A 24,081-nucleotide genomic window follows, 5' to 3' on the forward strand; every position below is an offset into this window, starting at 1 on the left:
ATTTAGTAAGATTTGGTGTTATTTCCTGATATGAATCTCTAAAAGTTTTTGTAATGTTTGGGCTTCAAAGTTTCATACCTATAAAGACAAGACAACACCATTTATAGTTTTAAGACTGGCAACAGCACTGGAACAAGTTTCATACATTCTACACTCATTTTACTGACAGAATATATAGTTAAAGGTAAGAAGCAACGAAAAGGAATTCTGAAAGGCTCCCTGCAGGTACATTTCAACCAATGGCAGCTGCGGCCGACAGGTTTCTGAGTGGATAGCAAAGATACAGTAGCTTCATTACAAGACACTGATGTATATCCACAGCCACTCTTAAAGCACTTCATTTTGGGACGTGATGAATCGGCTCTATTCCTTCCAAGTTATTAGCTATTACATTTAACATTTACATTTAAGTCATTTAGCAGACGCTCTTATCCAGAGCGACTTACAAATTGGTGCATTCACCTTATGATATCCAGTGGAACAACCACTTTACAATAATCTACCTTCTACCCCCCCCCCCTTTCTCCTACCTCCAGGCAGGATTCGTTTCTCTGCCTTGTAATTCACTCTGCATATATGCATTGCGGCCAGTGCTCATTGATGGATGTATCCTATTCCCATCCACTCACACAAAACCTAGCCTGGCGTGCTAGCCAGGCGTGGTAAAATAAGCAGGAGAGATCAATAGCACCCTATTCCCTTTATAGTGCACTACTTTTGACCAGGGCTCATAGGTCTCTGCAGGGAATGGGGTGCGTTTGGGATGCATGGCTAGACCCAACTAGGGGTGATAAAATAAGAGAGATGGGGCTGGAAAGGTTTGGTGGGAAGGTAAGGGGGAGGGGTGTTACTGTTTTACAGTGATATAGATGGGTTTTGATGGGGGGTGAGGTCTGTGTTTGGAGGGGGAAAAGATGAAGGGTTTAATGTAAAGGAGTTGGGATGGAGGGGGAGGATCCCTGCTCCCTCCTCCCTCTCATCCCTTTGTTCAGTAATCCTGCCCTGCAGCGATAGTTTTATCACTAGTGTACTAGTGCCAGGAGATGCTCAAAACCAGGGCCTGTAAACTGGCCAGTGCTAGGCTAGGCTAATGCTATGCTACACAGCTCCATAGCTAGCAGGGGAGAACCCAGTGGGGGGTTGGGTATCTTTCCTTAGTGGGGAAAGTGCTAACTAGCAGAGATCCATAAAGGGAACATGATGTAGTTCCTCTGAGAGCCATTTTAGACAGGAATAAATAGAGAACCATATAGCCCTGATTCCTTTGGGAGCTGATGTGCTAGTCGTTCATCTTGTCACCTAGGGTGGCCCTATGGAGACTAGTTGTGAATGAACACGACACACACACTGAGGCTGGCATGAGGGTAATCGCCACCCAACACTCCGTTGTTGCTGGGAAACCAGAGGTGTGTGTTTGACTGTCCTGACCTTCCCCTCTTTTTGACCTGGCAAGGTAGGACTCTAACAAGATATTGAAAGCCCCATTGTGATGCTAGGTAGGTTTGTCATTTCTCTAATTGGCCTTTTAGAATGAGTTTCTGACTTCCTGGGTTCAGGAAAGACAAGATGGAGGGTCACATCACATCTGATAGAGCACACCGCACAATGAGACGAGTCACAAGGCGGGTCGTGTTCATTAGGGCGCACGGTAGCAAAATACTTCGCAACAGAAGACTAAACCGAGCGTTTCTTATTGGAGAACTTCAGGTTGTCCCTCCCTGTTTCAGTCCGTTTTCTTCCGTTTGGTGCCTAATGAATAGGGCCTAGATTTTGAGAACAATTGCATGTGAAGGCTCCAACACATTCATATTCACAGTCATGCGCTTCCCTTCACTTGTATGGCGTGGCAGGCATGGCTGATAGTATACCCAGCGGCATGCCAGGCATCACTAATCTCAGGAGAGTAGCCGTCGGTCTCCAGCTTGGCTTATAGCCTCTTTGATCTGTTGGGATTCATGATTGATTGGCGCACAAGGGACGACCTTGGCCTTCTGGCAAATCTAGAACTGGGCACAATGGTTGGCATACATATGGAGAGGGAAAGAATGGCCATTCTCAATTAATCTGCTCTATTTTCCAAAAGCCCTCAAGTGCAGTAACATTTGGAGCTAGGATGGGAGCTAGGCTACTAGGGCATACCCCCACACACACGGTTATGGTGACCTGCTTTCCAATAATCCCATCTATAACAGCTCCTGGGCTGAGATACATGAACTAATAAGACAGTCAAACTAAGCTGCACTCAAGATGTCCTCTAGTCTATCACCAATGGTTTGGAACACAGACACAGCAGTATGTTTACTGATTTAGTGTGAGTAGTTATTGGACTGTCCACCCACCTGGTTTAGTTTGACTGACCTTTGGAGTTGAGAACTTGGAGGTGGAACAGCAAGCTGACGTGTGTGTGTTCTCTCAGTGTGGGGGACTTGAAATGAGCATACACACTCACACTACGCCAGAGCCCATCTGTACAGCGCTACTGTGCGTGGGCGGAGAGAGGCAGGGGACATGCCAGGAGGACATACTGCCACAGGGAGGGCACACACAAACACACTGATATGTATAGTCACAGCATCTGATGATAGAGGACCACCTGTCCATGAGAGAACCTTGTGTGTGTTTGATGGTCAAGGTCAAATCAAATGTTATACGTCACATGCTTAGTAAACAACCGGTGTAGACGAACAGTGAAATGCTTGCGGGCCCTTCCCAACAATGCAGAGAGAAAGAAAATAGAGAAATAATATTAAAGTAAAACATGTAATAATAAGTACACAATGAGTAACAATAACTTACTATATACACAGGGTACCAGTACTGAGTTCATGTGCAGGGGTACGAGGTAATTGACGTAGATATGTACATATAACTAAGATTAAAGTGACCGATAATAAACAGTAGCAGCAGCGTATGTGATACGTTTTTTTAAAGTTTGCGCAAAAAGGGTCAATGCAGATATCCCGGGTAGCTATTTGGTGAACTATTTAACTAACTAGTTAGTAGTGTTATGGCTTGGGGGGTAGAATCTGTTCAGGGTGCTGTTGGTTCCAGACTTGGTTCATCGATACCGCTTGTCGTGTGGTAGCAGAGATTTGGGTGGATGGAGTCTTTGACAATTCTTAGGGCCTTCCTCTGACACCGCCTGGTATAGAGGTCCTGGATGGCAGGGAACTCGGCCCCAGTGATGTACTGGGCCATCGGCCCTACCCTCTGTACTGATTTGTGGTCGGATGCCAAGCAGTTGCCATACCAAGCGGTGATGCAGCCAGTCAAGCCAGAAACAATAGAATTCATTCAAAGTCCTATAGCTACACATTTAGAGAGAGCATCATCTGTGGATCTGTTGGGGCGGTATGTGAATTGGAGTGGGTCTGGGATGATGGTGTTGTGAGCCATGACCAGTCTTTCAAAGCATTTCAGGGCTACAGATGTGAGTGCTACGTGGCGATAGTCATTTAGACAGGTTACCTTGGCGTTCTTGGGCACAGAAACTATGGTCTGCTTGAAACATTCATATTTTTTTATCTAACCAGGTAAGACCCATTGAGATTAGAAATGTATTACAGACTGGGTCAGGGAGAGGATGAAAATGTCAGTGAAAACACAGCACATGAGGTGTGTGTCGTAGATGAAATGAGTCATCTAATTTGTCCTCCCCCTCAAATTTGTATTACTCACTCAATATTCTCTACCTGACTGGGCAGACTGCAGTGTGTGTGTGTGTTTCAGTAGGTGAGTGCGTGACTGCACTGGTAAGTGTTTGTGTGGGTTTGTACTGTACACTATATTGCTCTTGGGTCGAAGCTTGTCTTAAAAATTTAAGAACAGGTTGTGACCTTATGCGTTCGTGTCTATGCATGCACCTGTGTGTGTGTGTGTGTCTTTGCCCTCTATGCCTTGGCAGGGAAACAGTGCTACTGACAGTTCCTGAAGAGGCGAGCGCCACAGGCACAGCTAGGGCAGAACAAACCCTTCTGGAGCACAGCTCACAACTCGAGCAGAGAGACAGGAAGGGAGAGAGAGAAATAAAGAGAGACAGGAGAGGCCTGAAGTACACAGAAAGGAGGAGATGAGAGGGATGACGAGGCCTACGAGAGAGAGAGAGAGAGAGAGGCCATTCAGCAATTACAGGGAGAAGTGCCTCCAATACAAGGACACTAATTATATCCACCATCTGTAACATATCGCTAGATGATTCCCAAGACATCTATGTTAATATACGTTCATCAGCATACCTCACCCTGGAGGGAAACAGTTTTTCTCTAACTTATATTTAATAAGAGAATACTAATGACTGTGGTCAACCTCACTCCTGGTATAGTAGTATAGTACTGTAGTTATATACAGTGGGGCAAAAAAGTATTTAGTCAGCCACCAATTGTGCAAGTTCTCCCACTTAAAAAGATGAGAGAGGCCTGTACCATAGGTACACTTCAACTATGACAGACAAAATGAGAAAAAAAAATTCCAGAAAATCACATTGTAGGATTTTTAATGAATTTATTTGCAAATTATGGTGGAAAATAAGTATTTGGTCACCTACAAACAAGCAAGATTTCTGGCTCTCACAGACCTGTAACTTCTTCTTTAAGAGGCTCCTCTGTCCTCCACTCGTTACCTGTATTAATGACACCTGTTTGAACTTGTTATCAGTATAAAAGACACCTGTCCACAACCTCAAACAGTCACACTCCAAACTCCACTATGGCCAAGACCAAAGAGCTGTCAAAGGACACCAGAAACAAAATTGTAGACCTGCACCAGGCTGGGAAGACTGAATCTGCAATAGGTAAGCAGCTTGGTTTGAAGAAATCAACTGTGGGAGCAATTATTAGGAAATGGAAGACATACAAGACCACTGATAATCTCCCTCAATCTGGGGCTCCACGCAAGATCTCACCCCGTGGGGTCAAAATGATCACAAGAACGGTGAGTAAAAATCCCAGAACCACACGGGGGTACCTAGTGAATGACCTGCAGAGAGCTGGGACCAAAGTAACAAAGCCTACCATCAGTAACACACTACGCCGCCAGGGACTCAAATCCTGCAGTGCCAGACGTGTCCCCCTGCTTAAGCCATTACATGTCCAGGCCCGTCTGAAGTTTGCTAGAGAGCATTTGGATGATCCAGAAGAAGATTGGGAGAATGTCATATGGTCAGATGAAACCAAAATAGAACTTTTTGGTAAAAACTCAACTCGTCGTGTTTGGAGGACAAAGAATGCTGAGTTGCATCCAAAGAACACCATACCTACTGTGAAGCATGGGGGTGGAAACATCATGCTTTGGGGCTGTTTTTCTGCAAAGGGACCAGGACGACTGATCCATGTAAAGGAAAGAATGAATGGGGCCATGTATCGTGAGATTTTGAGTGAAAACCTCCTTCCATTAGCAAGGGCATTGAAGATGAAACGTGGCTGGGTCTTTCAGCATGACAATGATCCCAAACACACCACCCGGGCAACGAAGGAGTGGCTTCGTAAGAAGCATTTCAAGGTCCTGGAGTGGCCTAGCCAGTCTCCAGATCTCAACCCCATAGAAAATCTTTGGAGGGAGTTGAAAGTCCATGTTGCCCAGCAACAGCCCCAAAACATCACTGCTCTAGAGGAGATCTGCATGGAGGAATGGGCCAAAATACCAGCAACAGTGTGTGAAAACCTTGTGAAGACTTACAGAAAACGTTTGACCTCTGTCATTGCCAACAAAGGGTATATAACAAAGTATTGAGATAAACTATTGTTATTGACCAAATACTTATTTTCCACCATAATCTGCAAATAAATTCATAAAAAATCCTACAATGTGATTTTCAGGATTTTTTTTTCTCATTTTGTCTGTCATAGTTGAAGTGTACCTATGATGAAAATTACAGGCCTCTCTCATCTTTTTAAGTGGGAGAACTTGCACAATTGGTGGCTGACTAAATACCTTTTTGCCCCACTGTATTACTGTCTGATTTAGGATGACACTCTTACTTGGCCACTACTCAGGGGCACTTGCCATCTTACACTCTTAGAAAAAAGGGTTCCAAAAGGGTTCTTCAGCTGTCCCCATAGGAAAACCCTTTTTGGTTCTAAGGGTTCTACCTGGAACCAAAAAGAGTTCTCCTACGGGGACAGCCGAAGACCCATTTTATGTTCTAGATGGCACCTTTTTTTTAAAGAGTGTAGCCACGAGTTATGATGTCACTCAGTTATTTAAGGTTTAATGAACTTTTATGGTGGGTTGTGACATCACTTGCCTGAATACCCATCCACATGACTCTGGCAAAACTGACATTTGTTCTCCACGATGTGTCTGGATTTGCCTTCCTGCCCTACGATTTCTAGAATGCAAACACATTCTGACCGTTCTGATTGGTCCCAGAAACCGATGGATTGGATCAGAGCCAGCCTACATGATGATGTTGTCAACTTTGATGCACTGATTGGCAGTGGTGGAAAAAGTACTCCGTTGTCATACTTGAGTAAAAGTAAAGATACCTTAATAGACAATGACTCAAGTAAAAGTGAAAGTCACCCAGGAAAATAATACTTGAGTAAAAGTCAAAGTATTTGGTTTTAAAATATACTTAAGTATCAAAAGTAAATGTAATAGCTAAAATGTACTTAAGTATCAAAAGTAAAAGACGGCCCAATTTTATGAATTTTTTTAAATTGACGGATAGCCAGGGGTACACTCCAATACTCAGACATAATTTACAAACAAAGCATTTGTGTTTAATGAGTCTGCCAGATCGGAGATAGTAGGGATGACCAGGGATGTTCCCTTGTTAAGAGTGTGAATTTGACCATTTTCCTGTCAAAATGTACTTTTGGGGACAATGCATGCAGTAAAAAGTACATTATTTCCTTTCGGAATGTAGTAAAGTAAAAGTTGGCAAATATATTTAATAAAGTGAAGTACAGATACCCCAAAAAATTACTTAAGTAGTACTTTAAAGTATTTTTACTTAAGTACTTTACACCACTGTTGATTGGTTAGAGATGATCCAATCACTGATTCATTTGTTTTGTGCAACGTCCCCTTATTTTGAAGTCACACAAACAACTTGTACAATGGCAGATTCAGACTGAATGTATGTAGCGATCAATAGAGCAGCGGAATTAAATTCAGGGTGAATCAAATTGTATTGGTCACATACACACATTTAGCAGATGTTATTGGGGGTATAGCAAAAATGTTCATCAGGCAATGTCATCACGGCATTAACTATACATTGTGACCAATGGTGTGTTATCTCAGGGCTGATGGGAAAGGTCAGAGGTCAGAACAAGAGGTTAATCAAGAGAATAGATTAGTTTGACCTTTTCATGACCCCTCATTAGCACCTTTTCAGTATAGTCCCAGTCCAACAGGGAAATTAGATTTCTTACATGCAAAATGCTGTCTGACTGCTATACTGAAACAAAAATAAAAACTCAACATCTAAAGTGTTGGTTTCATGAGCTGAAAGAAAATATCCCAGAAATCTTCCATACACACAAAAAGTGTATTTCTCTCCAATTTTGTGCACAAATTTGTTTACATCCCTGTTAGTGAGCATTTTCTCCTTTGCCAAGATAATCCATCCACCTGACAGGTGTGGCATATAAACAAGCTGATTAAACAGCATGATCATTACACAGGTGCACCTTGTGCTGGGGACAATAAAAGGCCATTCTAAAATGTGTCGTTTTGTCATGCAACACAATGCCACAGATGTCTCAACTTTTAAGGCAGCGTGCAATTGGCATGCTGACTACAGGAATGTCCACCAGAGCTGTTTCCAGATAATTTAATGGTAATTTCTCTACCAAAAGCCACCTCCAACGTAGTTTTAGAGAATTTGGCAGTACGTCCAACCGCAGACCACGTGTAACCACGCCAGCCCAGGGCCTCAACATTCTTCCCTTGCGGGATCATCAGAGGGCAGGAAGAAGGAGTGCTGAGGAGTATTTATGTCTGTAATAAAACCCTTTTGTGGGAAAAAACTCATTCTGATTAGCTGGGCCTGGCTCTACAGTGGGTGGACCTGGCTCCCAAGTGGGTGGGCCTATGCCCTCTCAGAGCCACCAATGGCTGCACCCCTGCCCAGTCATGTGAAATCCATAGATTAGGGCCTAATGAATTGATTTCAATTGACTGATTTCCGTATATGAACTGATATATGTAACTCAGCAAAATCGTAGAAATTTTAGCATGTTGCGTTTCATTTTTTTTGTTCAGTATAGATACTGGACCGTGTGGTAACTATTGATTTTGAGGTTTTCCTCTCCAAACTGAAAACAAACGGCTCACCACTACATATTAGTGTAGACATTTCTCCTGCATTTGTGACGTTCATATTTCTTTTATATGGAGAATATATATTTTTAAAACTCTTGTCTCGCTTTCCTGCTCATTCTTGGGGGCTGTATGTGTTTCACCTCTTCAGCAGTCTCAATTAATTAATTTGAGGTGAATAAGTGTGTGTGTGTGTGTGTGATGGGTGAATAAGGGGATCCTTTCTACTTTCTGACAGGATTTTGTAATTGGCCGCTAATGAAAAAGACTAGGGCGCTTTTATTCGCGACTGCAGTGTTGAAAGCTAGCGTATTAATATCAAACTTGGTACCTCAGGGACTTGATCAACGAGTCATTATTATGAGCTGAGATCCCTGGCTTGTGTCCCAAATATCATCCTATTCCCTATATAGTGCACTACTTTTGACCAGGGCCCATAGGCATCTGGTCAAAAGTAGTGCACTATATAGGGAATAGGGTGCCATTTAGGACGTACACCCTGAGTGAAAGCAGATGGAGGGAGTTTCGGCTATTAATGACGAGTACATCAAGAGTGTTGAAAAGAAAGCTTGTGAACTTCAAAGGGAGAGATAGAAAGACAGCACATAGACAGGTAGGGCAGAAATAGAAAGACACCACATAGACAGGCAGGGCAGAGATAGAAAGACATCACATAGACAGGTAGAGCAGAGATAGAAAGTCAGGACATAGACAGGCAGGGCAGAGATAGAAAGACACCACATAGACAGGTAGGGCAGAAATAGAAAGACACCACATAGACAGGCAGGGCAGAGATAGAAAGACATCACATAGACAGGTAGAGCAGAGATAGAAAGTCAGGACATAGACAGGCAGGGCAGAGATAGAAAGACACCACATAGACAGGTAGGGCAGAAATAGAAAGACACCACATAGACAGGCAGGGCAGAGATAGAAAGACATCACATAGACAGGTAGAGCAGAGATAGAAAGTCAGGACATAGACAGGCAGGGCAGAGATAGAAAGACAACAGACAGATAGGGCAGAGATAGAAAGACAGCACATAGACAGGTAGGGCAGAGATAGAAAGACAGCACATAGACAGGTAGGCAGAGATAGAAAGACAGCACATAGACAGGTAGGGCAGAAATAGAAAGACACCACATAGACAGGCAGGGCAGAGATAGAAATACATCACATAGACAGGTAGAGCAGAGATAGAAAGTCAGGACATAGACAGGCAGGGCAGAGATAGAAAGGCAGCACATAGACAGGTAGGGCAGACTGTCATAACATGGCAAGACTAGAGTTAGAAAGACTGGATATAGACAGGTAGGGCAGAGATATCGAATAAAACCAAATCAAGCTTTATTTATATAGCACATTTCAGACAACACATTGCATTTCACAGGAAAAAACAAATAAACAATGAAAATAAAAACTGAAATGTTTACTACACAAGAAACATAAGAGGATAAAAAACAAAAGAATAACTATTTAAAACCGAAAGACTAAAAAACACCCCAAGGAAAAGCAAAGCTGAAAAGCTGTGTTTTAAGATCTCTTTTAAATATATCCACAGTTTCAGCCCCCCTCAGGTTCTCTGGCAGGCTATTCCAGAGGCTGGGGGCATAGTAACTAAAGGCTGCCTCTCCATGCCTCTTGGTCCTAGGCTTTGGGATAGTTGAAAGGCCAGTGCCAGAGGACCTGAGGGACCTACTGGGTACATAACTTAAAAGCATGTCTGACATGTATTGGGGTACTCAATCGTGGATTGATTTAAAAACTAATAGAAGAATCTTAAAATGTATTCTATTACTCACAGGCAGCCATTGCAGAGACCTTAAAACCGATGTAATGTGTGCTCTCCATCTGGTCTTGGTCAGTACCCGTGCAGCAGCATTCTGTATGCTTTGCAGTTGACCAATGGCTTTCTTGAGTAGACCAGACAGGAGAGCATTACAGTAGTCAAGCATGCTTGTAATAAAAGCATGGATGAGTCTCTCTGTATCAGCCTGAGATAGAAACGACAGCACCTTGGCAATGTTCCTCGTGTGGTAGAAACCTATTTTGGTCACATTCCTGATGTGTGATTCGAAATTGAGTTCAGAATCTAAAATGACACCTAGGTTTTTTTACCTGGTGTTTTATCCAGATTCTCTCTCTGTGCTTTGGCTCCAATAATAAGTACCTCCGTCTTGTCTTGATTTAGCTGGAGGAAGTTGTGAGCCATCCAAGTATTTCAATCCCTAATACAGTGTAATACTTTATCTGTGGATCTAAAATCCTCTGGTGACACAGAAATGTAAAGTTATGTATCGTCTGCGTTGCACAGATAGAAAGAAAGGACATAGACAGGCAGGGCAGACAGGGCAGACCTAGAAAGACAGGACATAGACAGGCAGGGCCGACTGTTATAACGTGTTAGGACTAGATCTCATACAATGGGCTTCACAGACCAGAACAGGGGCGTGGTGGACAGTACATTGAGGTGGGCAGAGAAACGGCCCTTAACCATCTTAACACAAATTGGCTACTCCCGCTCAAAACTTGTGCCGCTGTTGTGGGCTGCATCATTTACATTAAGTTATTCAAAGATTGACATTCATTTACATTGAGTCAGGCAAAGAAACCACCACTGCCTATGAATCCTGTCGCAGAGAGCAACTGTGTCAGCTGTACCCTTAGCAAGCCTAGCAAACTCTACAAGGTGCAGCAGCTCTTTTAATATGAGTATGTAAACACACCTATGTGAAGCTGCCTGGATCTCCTAGTATGCTTTTAGAATGTATAATTAAAGAAACGCTGGTCAGCGGCAGGACGCCAAACCAACGAAGAAGAGGACCACATGATTTATGATAACGACAGTGCCTCCAGGCCATGTACAATGACGTGCATGATAATGGCCGCTTGACAGCTCTGATCAAAGGGCCTCAACATGAGATGTGGAAGAGAGAGAGAGAGAGAGAGGGGGGAGCTAGACTCTATGTTCTGTGCTGGATGTCTGTCTGCCTCCAAGAACGAACCTCCTCTCTCCGGTAGAAACCTCAAACGAGAACATGAATACTGGTACATTGCAAATAAAGCATACATGACATGACGGAAATAAACTCCTCTCTCAAGAGAGAACAATCTCCCAGACTTGTGGGAAAACGTAATTCCCTGTATCGGGCTACGTTGATGTAGTATCAGTTTGCTCAACAGTTAATGAAGACACGCTGGGAAACGCTCAAAGAACAAGGAAAAGCTGAGGATTGTGATCTCTATCCTCCACTGGCTGAGCGAGCAACAGTGCTTTGGATAATGAGTGTTGGCAATGGTGGATTGGAGAGGGATTGGGATTGGAGGCGGCTGGGGCGGACCGGGCAGACTGTTGGCAGGATTCTGGTGCCTGAGACGGGTCTTACATTCTCACTGAATGAGAAGAGGATTCTTCTGAGAGAGCGAGAGAGAGAGAGAGAATGAACACCCACCCACGTTTCCTGGCCTACAAGTGTACTACATCCACCCCAGTGGCCTACTGTTGCGGAGACAGGAAACATCATGCATGGGTGTCAGCCAGTGACTGAGACCAGGGCTTCTGTCAGGGCTTAATACATCACATACATCTGGACTGTATTAAATGAGACACTGATACGGAGACACACAGAGACGTCCTGGCTCGGCTGCACATGGCGCGGTGCGTTGTGCCTGCCAAGACACCAAGAGGATGGCAGACTTAACGCATTCCCACACATTCACTGCAACCACCACACGCATTGCCCACACGCGCACGCGCGCACAAACACACCTCCTACTCTTTGCCTGTCTGTGGTGTGAATGGAACTGTGCGCTCCTTCACCCCGAGTCTCTTTCCAACATTTCCAGTCACATGTTTCATGCTTGCGTGGTTAAATCTTCCTCAGATTGTCTTTCATACAGCATATAGATCAGGAGCAGTGTTCAAGTCTAGCGGCCCGTTTCCCAAAAAGCATCTTAAGGCTAAGGTCATCATTAGAAACATTGAGCTCAATGGTTCTAATGATGAACTTAGCCTTAGGATGCTTTTGGTAAAACGGGCCTAGTTCAGTCCAGCAATCTCGTCTCTCAATCTTGGTTCTCCCCCTAGACTTGATTGATTAAAGGGGTTGATTGGCCCGTGAGTTCATTCACCTAATCATATGCGCTCCTACTTCAATCAGACAATAATTGAAAGGTAATAATGAACTCCAACATAATTTATTTGAATTCCACCATGAATGGATTTGATCTCAGAAGGAAATTGACAAAGTATTTATGAAGAATTCCAGGTAAGGAAAACTTTCACACCAAACCCTTGAAAAGTCACCGTTTAGATAGAATCTAAAAAAAGGTTTGTTATTTTCAGTAACCAGTCTGTATTCTCCACAATGTTCCACCCTGCATTTCATCTCAGAAGGAAACAGACTCAAGGTATACTGGAGAAAGGAGCGTGTGCAGCTAAGGAAAACACAACAATCCCCTTGAGACACCTCCTCTTCAGCTCTGAGACATCTCCTCTTCAGCTCTGAGACACCTCCTCTTCAGCTCTGAGACACAGCTGAGACACAGCTCTGAGACATCTCCTCTTCAGCTCTGAGACACCTCCTCTTCAGCTCTGAGACACAGCTGAGACACAGCTCTGAGACATCTCCTCTTCAGCTCTGAGACATCTCCTCTTCAGCTCTGAGACACAGCTGAGACACAGCTCTGAGACATCTCCTCTTCAGCTCTGAGACATCTCCTCTTCAGCTCTGAGACACCTCCTCTTCAGCTCTGAGACACCTCAGCTCTGAGACACCTCCTCTTCAGCTCTGAGACACCTCAGCTCTGAGACACCTCCTCTTCAGCTCTGAGACACCTCAGCTCTGAGACACCTCCTCTTCAGCTCTGAGACACCTCAGCTCTGAGACACCTCCTCTTCAGCTCTGAGACACAGCTCTGAGACACAGCTCTGAGACACAGCTCTGAGACACAGCTCTGAGACACAGCTCTGAGACACCTCCTCTTCAGCTCTGAGACACAGCTCTGAGACAGCTCTGAGACACAGTTCTGGGACAGCTCTGAGACACAGCTCTGAGACACAGCTCTGAGACACAGCTCTGAGACACAGTTCTGGGACAGCTCTGAGACACAGCTCTGAGACACAGTTCTGGGACAGCTCTGAGACACAGCTCTGAGACACAGTTCTGGGACAGCTCTGAGACACAGCTCTGAGACACAGTTCTGGGACAGCTCTGAGACACAGCTCTGAGACACAGCTCTGAGACACAGTTCTGGGACAGCTCTGAGACACAGCTCTGAGACACAGTTCTGGGACAGCTCTGAGACACAGCTCTGAGACACAGTTCTCTGAGACACCTCCTCTTCAGCTCTGAGAATCACCGGAACAACGTGCTCTTATTTTCTGTACTAGTCTGTATTCTCCTTACTGAGGGAGGCCCTGAGAGGAAATAAATAACATTAACTCGATTCAATGCAAATTGAATAAAGAGAAAAACCTTTATTTATTTCTCTCTTTTTCCAGGAATGTAATTAGTTCCCATCCGTTGTGTGTCGCCAAGGTAATAGTAAAAAAAACAACACATTCATTTGACATTAAGCCGCAGAAGGCTGTCGAGGAATGCTCATTTATCAAAGATCCACAGACGGGATAAACAACGTTCAGCTCCAAATGCGTTTTAAATGTTTGTTTAGTCTATGGACAGTTACTTATATAGTATTACCCTGTGTATAATGTTGTATAGACAGACACAGAATTAGAGTAGGTTTGTCAAACCTAGAGGAAAGAAAGGGTACTTCACCCACATGGAATGTCTATTTTATACCCACACGACTGCTAATGTATGTCAACCAGAGGAGACTGGTGGGAGGAGCTATAGGAGGATGGGCTCATTGTAATGGCTGGAATGGAATAGATAGAGCCGAGTCAAACGTGGTTTCCATACGTCTGATGTGTTTGACTCATTAATGGCTGGAATGGAATATATGGAACAATGAACCCGTCCTCCTATAGCTCCTCCCACCAGCCTCCTCTGATGTCGAGGTTCAGCATAGGGACAGAATATGTAGGTAGAGTGAATGCCAACTCCTTCATCCTGGACTCAGTGTCTGTCTGTTCTTCTTGCCTGCTGCATTTTCTAAGAATGAGAAGTAGCTAGGTATTGTTATTGTTATTATTGTTATTGTTGAGGCACTGCTTCACAGAAAGACTGTCTGCTTTGACTTCCTGGGAGCATCAGACAGTCAGACAGACAGACAGGTTGAAGACAATCAATCGGTGCTTGGCTGTATCGCTTCAAATACATTTCCCAATGATTACCTGCAGGTATCCGGAGCCTCTGTTGTCCGCCACAGATCTATAATGCAAACACAATGGCTCGACGTGTGTTTGTGTGCCTGTGTGTGTGTGTTTACAAGCGGATGTGCTCCCTCTCTGACACACGAGCATGCCAGAGCTTGTCAAAACAATATGGACCCTTGAGCGTGACACTGTGTGTGAAGTCCTGGGGAGGTAAGTTAGAGTAGACTGAGTCCTTTTACCAAGGAAGGTGTAAACACACAGGGCTGTACTGAGTCCTTTTACCAAGGAAGGTGTAAACACACAGGGCTGTACTGAGTCCTTTTTACCAAGGAAGGTGTAAACACACAGGGCTGTACTGAGTCCTTTTTACCAAGGAAGGTGTAAACACACAGGGCTGTACTGGGTCCTTTTACCAAGGAAGGTGTAAACACACAGGGCTGTACTGAGTCCTTTTTACCAAGGAAGGTGTAAACACACAGAGCTGTACTGAGTCCTTTTACCAAGGAAGGTGTTAACACACAGGGCTGTACTGAGTCCTTTTTACCAAGGAAGGTGTAAACACACAGGGCTGTACTGAGTCCTTTTTACCAAGGAAGGTGTAAACACACAGGGCTGTACTGAGTCCTTTTTACCAAGGAAGGCGTAAACACACAGGGCTGTACTGAGTCCTTTTTACCAAGGAAGGTGTAAACACACAGGGCTGTACTGAGTCCTTTTTACCAAGGAAGGTGTAAACACACAGGGCTGTACTGAGTCCTTTTACCAAGGAAGGTGTAAACACACAGGGCTGTACTGAGTCCTTTTACCAAGGAAGGTGTAAACACACAGGGCTGTACTGAGTCCTTTTACCAAGGAAGGTGTAAACACACAGGGCTGTACTGAGTCCTTTTACCAAGGAAGGTGTAAACACACAGGGCTGTACTGAGTCCTTTTTACCAAGGAAGGTGTAAACACACAGGGCTGTACTGAGTCCTTTTACCAAGGAAGGTGTAAACACACAGGGCTGTATAGAATAAATAGACACTAGATATTAGGAAATTAAATGTCTGTCAATGGTCTTTCAGTGGCGCCTTGTTCTCATAGTGTCAGCTATGCCCTGGGGCAAGAGTTAACAACAACCGTAGCACTACAGGTAATAAGGTGAGCGTTTAAGTGGTAGGACCACCAAATACATCTCTGGCCTCCGACTGTGCTCCAATACAGTCTGTATTGTTGAATTGAACACCTGCGAACATCTCCATAGCGAACCACAGTCATCGTTATTGTACATTACCCGCATGGCTCTTGCCCCTATGGGTCTAAATGCTGTTCAGCCATAATACCCTTCCATTGTCAAACAAGCCAAGATGGAATTTTGCCTGTGAATAGCTACAGTCGCCCTTTTGAGAATAATGATACCTCACTGTACCGACTATTCAGTCCCTGGAGTGACGCTCTCTTTCATATACCCGCCACCATTAGCAGGTCAGGCAGAACAGGAGAGAGATTCATACGGCAGCCATAATGAGATAGGCGATGAGGACTGAGACGGACAGCCACGACAGAACACCCTCTCATTGGAAAGAGCCAAATAGCCACTGAACGGTCCATAATGGAGTAGCTTCATTTGTCTCCTGTGTAGGCTGGCTATGGAAACTGAGGTTTTTACCAGAGAAATTGTGGCTATAGAAATCGTAGGGTTTTCATCAAAATGAGTACCCTGCCTTGAGGAAGTATAGTCATTCATTTAGCTTAGAGAGATATTGAATTTTGTGCCCACTGTAAAGTTTGGTGGGGGAGGAACAATGGTCTGGGGCTGTTTTTCATGGTTTGGGCTAGGCCGCTTCGTTCCAGTGAAGGGAAATCTTAACGCTACAGCATATAATTACATTCTAGACGATTCTGTGCTTCCAACTTTGTAGCAACAGTTTGGGGAAGGACCTTTCCTGTTTCCGCATGACAATGCCGGCCTGCACAGAGCCCTGACCTCAACCCCATCGAACACCTTTGGGATGAATTGGAACGCCGACTGCGAGCCAAGCCTAATCGCTCACATCAGTGCCCGACCTCACTAATGCTCTTGTGGCTGAATGGAAGCAAGTCCCCGCAGCAATGTTCTGACATCTAGTGGAAAGCCTTCCCAGAAGAGTGGAGGCTGTTACAGCAGCAAAGGGGGAACCAACTCCATATGAATGCCCATGATTTTGGAATGAGATGTTCGACGACTTTTGGCCATGTAGTGTATCTTGAAAATGAAAATGTACCACAGCTTTGGATAAATTTAAAATAATGAGGGGTAAACTGAACTAAAAATAGTGGGTAAATTCAATTTGTCATAAAATATATATATATTTTTTTCTACCAAATAGCGCTTATAAAACATCTCTACATCTCTCTCTCTTGCTATTGTCCAGGAATAAAATGATGATAGACCAATTTTCCACAGCCTTTTTTATATCCTAATGGTAGCGAATAGCTAGACAGGCAGTTAAGTCTTCCATGAACCCTGAAGCGTGAGCGATCTACCTGAAGACGCTGATCTCTCTAGGTCACTGCATCTGTCTGTCCTACGCACGCACGCACGCACGCACGCACGCACGCACGCACGCACGCACGCACACACACACACACACACACACACACACACACACACAAACAAACACACACACTGATGGCGTTGCAGCTACAAATCGATTACCCCACAAGGGCACAGACAGGAAGCTGCTCCTCTGCCAAGCTGCTAGGTCAGAGGTCAAACCCTCTGTACGCTGACGGAGGGAGGCCAGTCTGTCATGGAGGACAAGACGTGTGTGTTTGAGAGACCAAGGGAGAGCCCCGTCTGTCACTGAGGAGGACAGGACCAGGACAGGCAACACTGGTGCTGGTTGCCTAAGGCATTTGGGGACAAGATAGAACTCTTTGTTCTAATCATGTAAGGATGCAGGTTTGAAGTCTATGTGGATAGTTTTTATGAACAAAACTAAATCTATATTACCATTGAACAGCCTAATGTGCATTGGGAGCACCATTCAAACTCTATCCTCTCCCTCCATGGGGTGTTTCTCAGGCTTGGTGTTTGAAAGTCTGATCCTTTTGGGTAAAACACAGAGGGTAAGTCGCATGATGGAAACTAGGCATGAGAACCCATCCCATTCATTCCTCTGATGACACTTTTAATCAATGGTAGGGACTTATCTGAGCTTTTTCTCTCATATTGTCTCTCGCCGTCTCTGTCATCTCTTTCTTTATTGTTTGCAATCCCTTGTCTAGACGAAATATGGACTGTTGCATCCCTAGCAATTTGTCTCATAGAACTGCTAGGCTAGCATGGATGCAGTATTAGGCCCCTAAAGTGGAGCACAATGGCAGCTCCCAGCTAAAAGCCCACGCTGATGCTCTGCTCTGAAATTGCTGTCATTACTAGAGGAAACAGGCTCTCTGCTTCCTGCCTGCCTGTCTGACTGAATGACTTTCCCTCTGTTTCAGATCCCTCATTACAAACCCCTCTCCCTCTCTCCTTGTCTTTCTCTCTCCGTCTCACTCTGTTACAGTCTCTCGTCCTATTTCTCCATCTCGGTCTTATTCTCTCGCTTCTTCCCACCCATCTCTCTTTTACATTATCTCTCTCTCTCTCTTTTTCTTTCTTTCTTTCTCTTCTCTCTCTCTCTCTCTCTCTCTCTCTCTCTCTCTCTCTCTCTCTCTCTCTCTCTCTCTCTCTCTCTCTCTCTCTCTCTCTCTCTCTCTCTCTCTCTCTCTCTCTCTCTCTCTCTCTCTCTCTCTCTCTCTCTCTCTCTCTCTCTCTGTCTTTCGGGAGCTCTGACTGGCAGGTAATTACCAATGGGGTGACAGTGGCCCATTTCAGGAGTTCAAATGTCATTGTGGGAAATCACTGCCAGCTAATCCCCCCCACCCCACGTTGAAAGTTCTGTTCTTTTGTCCTGTCTCTCCCTGTGAGGTAGTACTTGCTAGTACATGCTAGTGATGTGATGTCAGAGAGCTCTGTCAGGGCTATCTATCTATCTGATGTACTCGGACTGGTGTTGGGAAACACTGTTCTAGGTGCACTTGTTTTTGAATAGAGCTCAGACCTCTGTCTTCTCCTCATGACATACGCTACCAGATAGCTGTCAGACAGCGAGAGAATCTGCTGTACTTCCAAGGGGGCAGACTTAGCCACTGTTAATAACAGAGGCTCAACCAAGTATTCTAGGAGATGGAAGGACCAATTGAAGTACCATGTTATTTGGAGACACAATACGGTCCATACACTTTGATTGGTCGTGTCAACAAACAAAACAGACTTCTGTGGAAAAGAAGCACACATGAAAACTGGTTGAGTGCACAGAACAGCACAGTATCAATTAGATATAAATAACATTGCTATAAAGGAACCGTTGCTTCAATGGTGATAAGGCTACCATGCTCCCAAAATGTATACCAATTTTGGAGACATACTTTGAAAAGTTTATTTTCCAATATGTGTTCCTGTATATCAGTAACTACCAACCTAAAAAATGTCCGATATCCACCATAGTCTAGGCTACCAAGCATGAGAGCAGATAAACCAGATCGGTTCATCTTTTAGTATCCACTTTCTGCTCTTTTGTTTGGCTAACTGCTAACCGCTGGTTCTGTGATCTGGGCGATACAACAGGCTTCTTGTTGGGGGTACCCTTGTGACCTTTCTCCCTCATTTGTCTCATTCAAGAAAATTAACACATCAAACAGCATCCCGCTGCTAGGCTTGTTTTTAGAGGCCCTTTTTGTTTCCCACTTTGCATTAGCGCCCCTGTTCAAGAAGCTAGGCCTTACATGCTAACTAGTTAGGAAATGGGCTGCATTAGCATTTTTGAATAGACTTTTCACCCTCACTGAGTCACATACTACAGTTAACTGATGGAGCAAAGAGATTAAGCTGAAAGATGTTCCCGAAAGTGACACAGTACACATGAACTGGGACAAATATTACAAAAGCCAGTAAGTGCTAATGTCTTGTGTTTGATAATTGTTTGGGTCTATTTCAGAAAGGCAATTCATTAAGGCTGCGTTTACACAGGCAGCCCAATTCTGATATTTTTTCCGCTAATTGGTCTTTTGACCAATCACATCAGATCTTTTCACAGCAGATCTTTTTCAGAGCTGATCTGATTGGTCAAAAGACTAATTAGTGAAAATAATATCAGAATTGGGCTGCCTGTCTAAACGCAGCCTAGGGGCCAAATGAAAACTTGATCTATGTACATAACTCAGTCTTTCATGTCATTCATCAGTTGACATCAGAATTTGGCCCAAAGTGAACAGAGATCCATACAATGAAAACAACAGACAATATCCACAGTTCAATTACTTAATTTCCCGAGTTGTCTCATACACAATTAAAAGAATCTAACCAGGATGCACTGTAGCATGCCGAACTTCTATAGGTCCCCTCAGTGTTAGCCCTTTGGGTTACTATTTTCATATCAATTTAGAATTCCCTCCTACCTCCCTCCTTCCCTCCTCCTTCCCTCCTCCTTCCCTTCCTCCCCAGCACTGTTTTAATACACTTGGCCTTTAGATGTTACACCACAGTAGTCTTCTCTTTATTTATCTGCATCAGAAGCCTGTCATTTGAGGTGCAGCAGAAATGATGCAGTCCACTGGGAGTGACGCAGGCAGACAGAAATACAGCGCCGAGGTTTTCTACCAGAAGACTGACGTCGGACAGTCGGGCACACACGCATGTATGGTCATCATCCCGGTGCCAACATGGCTGAGGGGCCCACCACTCGCGTGACGTCTGTCCCTCTACGCGAAAACCCACAATGGGAAAATTCTTGTTGCTATAAGCAGAGGCCTTATTTTAGAACAACCAAATCAGATATAGACATTGTAATGTCTAAATACAATATACTGTTCAATGGTGTTCAATTTCAAATGAATGGAGTTACTGGAAATTCTGATTGTCACTACACAGTTCATTGGTTCTAGCTCTGCAGTAGGGCTAGATTATTCAGACAGATCTTCCCTACCTAAACCTCTCCAGTCAGCCCTTCAGCCAGACAGATCTTCCCTACCTAAACCTCTTTAGTCAGCCCTTCAGCCAGACAGATCTTCCCTACCTAAACCTCTCCAGTCAGCCCTTCAGCCAGACAGCTCTTCCCTACCCAACCCTCTCTAGTCAGCCCTTCAGCCAGACAGATCTTCCCTACCCAACCCTCTCTAGTCAGCCCTTCAGCCAGACAGATCTTCCCTACCCAACCCTCTCCAGTCAGCCCTTCAGCCAGACAGCTCTTCCCTACCCAACCCTCTCCAGTCAGCCTTTCAGCCAGACAGCTCTTCCCTACCCAACCCTCTCTAGTCAGCCCTTCAGCCAGACAGATCTTCCCTACCCAACCCTCTCTAGTCAGCCCTTCAGCCAGACAGATCTTCCCTACCCAACCCTCTCCAGTCAGCCCTTCAGCCAGACAGATTTTCCCTACCCAACCCTCTCCAGTCAGCCCTTCAGCCAGACAGATCTTCCCTACCCAACCCTCTCTAGTCAGCCCTTCAGCCAGACAGCTCTTCCCTACCCAACCCTCTCCAGTCAGCCCTTCAGCCAGACAGATCTTCCCTACCCAACCCTCTCCAGTCAGCCCTTCAGCCAGACAGATCTTCCCTACCCAACCCTCTCTAGTCAGCCCTTCAGCCAGACAGATCTTCCCTACCCAACCCTCTCTAGTCAGCCATTCAGCCAGACAGCTCTTCCCTACCCAACCCTCTCTAGTCAGCCCTTCAGCCAGACAGATCTTCCCTACCCAACCCTCTCTAGTCAGCCCTTCAGCCAGACAGATTTTCCCTACCCAACCCTCTCTAGTCAGCCCTTCAGCCAGACAGATCTTCCCTACCCAACCCTCTCCAGTCAGCCCTTCAGCCAGACAGATCTTCCCTACCCAACCCTCTCTAGTCAGCCCTTCAGCCAGACAGCTCTTCCCTACCCAACCCTCTCCAGTCAGCACTTCAGCCAGACAGATCTTCCCTACCCAACCCTCTCTAGTCAGCCCTTCAGCCAGACAGATCTTCCCTACCCAACCATCTCCAGTCAGCCCTTCAGCCAGACAGATCTTCCCTACCCAACCCTCTCTAGTCAGCCCTTCAGCCAGACAGATCTTCCCTACCCAACCCTCTCTAGTCAGCCCTTCAGCCAGACAGATCTTCCCTACCCAACCCTCTTTAGTCAGCCCTTCAGCCAGACAGATCTTCCATACCCAACCCTCTCTAGTCAGCCCTTCAGCCAGACAGATCTTCCCTACCCAACCCTCTTTAGTCAGCCCTTCAGCCAGACAGATCTTCCATACCCAACCCTCTCTAGTCAGCCCTTCAGCCAGACAGATCTTCCCTACCCAACCCTCTTTAGTCAGCCCTTCAGCCAGACAGATCTTCCATACCCAACCCTCTCTAGTCAGCCCTTCAGCCAGACAGATCTTCCCTACCCAACCCTCTCTAGTCAGCCCTTCAGCCAGACGGGGATATAAGAGGGTTGAGAGGGATCCCCAGGGAACCACAGGGCAACGCTCCGGAACATTCTGTTCTGACTGGTTATTTGTCACCACAACCCCATGTGATGTGACTGCTTGTTAGACGAAGAGATGTACCTAACCTCTGATGCTAACATTACCTTCACCAGCTGTTGATTTGAACATTTCCCTCTCATATTCCCTTGCAAGGAGATAAACAACCTAGCTCCTAAAAATATCCCTGAACCTTTTTGATGCAACTGGTGCCAAATGGAACATAGCAGGAGATGGGTGCTTGTGCGCATCATCAAAAAGCACCCCCTGATTGATATGCACCTACAGTCTCCATGCAGCCTGCTGCTGCAGAGGAGAGAAGAGAGGCAGGGAGCCAGAGAGAAACAGAGACCGAGATGAGAAGCTTAGCTATAGTACACCTTATGATCTCTGCTATGCTTTACCACAGAGCCCAATGACATCACAAGACCGCCTCACTCTGAGACCAACGAACCTTTTGATTCAAAGTTAATTTCTAATTAGTGGAACCTAATATTCCTGCTATCGATTGGTGGTTGATGTACGTGTATTGAACATCCGGTTGTATTGAAGGTAGTGTTTTCCCAGATACTGTGAAGGGAGGCAAAGGTTAAATGGATCAAACGCAGGTTTGGAGTCGTGATGGTATTTGACGGAAGCGTTTGATCCGTGACAGGGGATGATGAGTGGTTATCCCTGAGACTCAGATTGAGTCCCATAGGGCCCTGGTCAAAAGTAGTGCACTATATAGGGAATAGGGTGCCATTTGGGACACATCCTGAGAGGGTGAGAAATAAAGTCATCATCATCTGGATCAGACCTTTTATTTGGCTCCTTTGCTCTGAAGGTCAGAGCTGCTAGTGTACTGCCAAGGCAGGGAGGGGTGCACAAATGAAGACGTAGTACTGCACTGTGTGTTGTTGGCTAGAGTCGGCCTGGAGTGGAGTTCCTGAGATGTTACTGAGAGCATTGTTGCAGTTTTGGCTTGAGAAGAGGTTTATTGCTTCTCATGAATACCTGTCTGGATCTTTCTCTCTGTCTGCCAGGCTTTCACACGTTTACACAAGCAGCCCAATTCTGATCGTTTTTCCACAAATTGGTCTTAGTCTTTAGTCTCTCTATGTCTTATTCTCTCTCTCTCTCTCTCTCTGAACAGCACAACAATAAAACTTGGCCTTAATTAACACTCATTAATCTGCTGCATCTTCTATTAACGACACCAATTAATTACGTGGCGGCAACACTAATGCTGCATACATAATGAGGGGATGGAAAACAAAGGGAGGAGTAGAAAGAGGAGAAGAACAGATGTGTGGATGGGACTTTCTTTCTTTCATCCTTATTTGTCTGCGGTCACACACAGGCGCGCATGCAAACATACATCCACAAAGAGACACACACACACACACACACACACACACACACACACACACACACACACACACACACACACACACACACACACACACACACACACACACACACACACACACACACACACACACACACACACACACACACACACACACACACACACACACACACACACACACACACACACACACACACACACACACACACACGCACACCCTCACGCAGCACGCCTGTTGTTTGGTGTCCACTCTGGGTGACAGTTGATGATGAAGACTTTGTTTAGGGGCCCAAGCGAGGCCCTGCTTCAACCATCTGGAGCACAGCAGGCTTCCCTCATTGACGAGGTGGCGGGTAGCAGTTGTAGTGACATGAGGTCTCGGAATGAGGTCCGGCGTGCCCTCCTCAGTTCACTAAGTATGGAGAGACGAAACCTCCCGACCCACGCCCAGCTCATAGACATATTTTACACACGTAGACAAACACACGTGCGGTGACGTACACACACCAATACTACGCCGCACACACACACACACACACACACACACACACACACACACACACACACACACACACACACACACACACACACACACACACACACACACACACACACACACACACACACACACACACCGAACCCCCCCTTCACAGTCCCAGGCCCCACATATTTTGTA

Source organism: Salvelinus alpinus, chromosome 6 (assembly GCF_045679555.1).
Source record: "Salvelinus alpinus chromosome 6, SLU_Salpinus.1, whole genome shotgun sequence".
Taxonomy (NCBI): Eukaryota; Metazoa; Chordata; class Actinopteri; order Salmoniformes; family Salmonidae; genus Salvelinus; species Salvelinus alpinus.